The sequence below is a fragment of the Priapulus caudatus genome, unplaced genomic scaffold (assembly GCF_000485595.1).
Source record: "Priapulus caudatus unplaced genomic scaffold, Priapulus_caudatus-5.0.1 Scaffold68, whole genome shotgun sequence".
NCBI lineage: Eukaryota > Metazoa > Priapulida > Priapulimorpha > Priapulimorphida > Priapulidae > Priapulus > Priapulus caudatus.
The window spans coordinates 631,229-633,896 of NW_014577129.1; positions in this window are offsets into that span (position 1 = coordinate 631,229).

The following is a 2,668-nucleotide window of genomic DNA, read 5'->3' on the forward strand; positions in this document are numbered from 1 at the left end:
CGTACGCACGCACGCACGCACGCACGCACACACGCACGCACGCACGCACGCACGCACGCGCACAAATAATATACATATATATATACGCATAGATGCGTTGTGTTCGCGTGGAAATATTGGCGCTATATCTCAGTAATCGGACTTGACATTGCCACGGTCGTAGCAGTCGTGCGTACAGAGACACATGTCGCATGAGGGGACGTTACTTCGACTTTCCCATGCAGAATACCCAACAGCTTTTCACTTCGAGTTTACATCCAAATTCTGCCTTCATCTAGACTGACTCCATCTAGCCTGACTCCGTAAGTCACCCTAGTGGGTTCGACCCTAGGTGACGGTGTGTCAGTCTCGTTTCACATCATCACTTTTGGCTAGTTATTTTCCGAGCATTTCCTGCTCGCGAAACAACACAGATTCGTCGGAGGCCGATGGAAGTTTTTCCTCCATAACTATCCTTCCTTCACGCGGGTAGCCGGCCGAAAACACAGAAGCTCTTAGTTTAGAGTGCATTGCCACGCCATAATGCTGGTTGCCGACTTTTAAATACCCACAAAATTTCCCCTAGCTTCGTCTGTCGATCTCTCTGGTAACTTCCGATCTGGCTACCAGCCCGGTTCCCCGATGTTGACTCTTCATATACTCTACATCTAATTCCCGTTCATCAAATGCACGCTTCTAACTATACTGCCAGATATGCATACTAGCTACGGGTACACATTGTTCTAAGGCGATGACATTCTAAACATATACGCGTCGCCTAGCTACAAGAGCACCGTATTAAGGGGAATTATGGATGAAGAATTTTCTGATCTCTCGGATGAAGATCCGATCTGGCTACCAGCCCGGTTCTCCGATGAAAACTCTTCTTAAGACTCCATCTAATTCCCGTTGATTACGTGTATGCTGTTAACCATACTGGCAGATATGCATACTAGCTGTAGACACATCTCAACACGCGTCAGAGCGCGGTAGTAACAGGAAATTGTGATGAAGAACGGTGTGGGGGTGGAGGAGATAGAGAACGCGCATGCATTGTCACCTGCGCCGACACCGAAAGAACTTACATAGCGTGTGAAACCTGCAAGATACTCGAAGAATCTCACGTCTCGAGTTGATTAGTTCGTATTCGAACGATTCACGCTCGTTGGCACGCAATCCAGTCTCTCGTGATGTCGGCACCTTAACCTGCAGAATAGAGGCGATATGGCGTGATGATTGGAGCTGGCGTGTGCGCGTGCGGTATACACAATGATTACATGTTATGGTTAGAGTTATAGGGTTAAGGTTATGGCAAGAAGTAAGATTATTGTTATGACCAAGGTCATGGCTCGGTTATGGCAAGAAGTAAGGTTATTGTTATGGCAAGGAATGGCTCGGTTAAGGTTGAAGTCAGGGTTAAGGTTATGGCAAGAAATAAGGTTATTGTTACGGCTAAGGCTCCGGTTAGGGTTAGAGTCAGGGGTAGGGTTGGGTTAAAGCAAGAAATAAGGTTATTGTTACGGCTAAGGCTCCGGTTAGGGTTAGAGTCAGGGCGAGGTGGGGTTAAACGCAGAAATAAGGTTATGTGTTAGCGGGGGCTAAGGCTCTCGGTTAGGGTTCACACTCTCACCGCGCGCGGTAGGCGGTTGGGTAAAGCAAGAAATATTAGGTAATATTGTTATAGCGCTAAGGCTCACGGTTAGCGATTAGAGTTAGGGGAGGGTTTGGGGTTATGTATAAGCGAAATGACTTGTATACGGTTAGGTGGCTACGCGTTAGCGCTAAGGTATATGGTAGGGTTAGGGTTCAGGCGTTAGGGTATGGGTTAGGGTTAGGGTTAGGCATTTGAGTGCATTGCATAGAGTTAGGGAGGAGAGGGGTGGGTATATGGGGTTAGCAGGGTATGGGGAGGCCGGGGGGGGGGGGGTTAGACTATAGGGCTAGTGGCTAGGCGTTAGGGTGGGGTAAAAGGTTACAGGTATAGTTTGAGTTAGGGCTAAAGACATAGAGTTAATGGTAGCAGTTAAGGTAAGATGTTATGGATAGGGTTATGGTTAAGACTCTAGATTATAGACGTAAGGATGACTATAGGCGCCTATAGAGTTTGGGGTTGTAGGTTGGGGGTTGGGCGTAGGGATCAGTAGGGAATAAGCCGCTGTGATAGCGATAATAGCAAAGCGCGAGGGAGGACAGGGGATATCTCACAGAAGTCAGCGCGCCGGGGGTGAGTCAGCGTGGCCTTTCCTTGCGGTCCTACACTGATTCCAATGTCTTATGTGATTGTAAAAGGCCAAGCGGTTTCGACGCGATCGATTGTCCTTCATATTTTGGCCGGGAAGCGTGCCGCGCTTACGCAATCACGCGACGGGGCGGCTAGTTCCCTAAATCATTGCATGTTGAGCATTACCTGGCGCGTGCCCGCTCGCTCACGCTCGCTCGCCTCGGTCGATGTCGGCTATCGCTTCTAATGCCCGCTGCGCCTATTGCATAGGTGATTATAATCCACGCAAGGTGCCTTGCTATGGCGGCGCCCCGAAATTATAAACGTAATAACGCACAAACTGCCTTGATTAACTGCGACATGCCGAGCGTCGTGTTTATCATCGTCTCCATTTGACGGGCACCGTAATCGTAAGTTAAGCAAGGTATAGGGCTCGACCGATGCACCGCTATTCGCGAAGCGGAATTT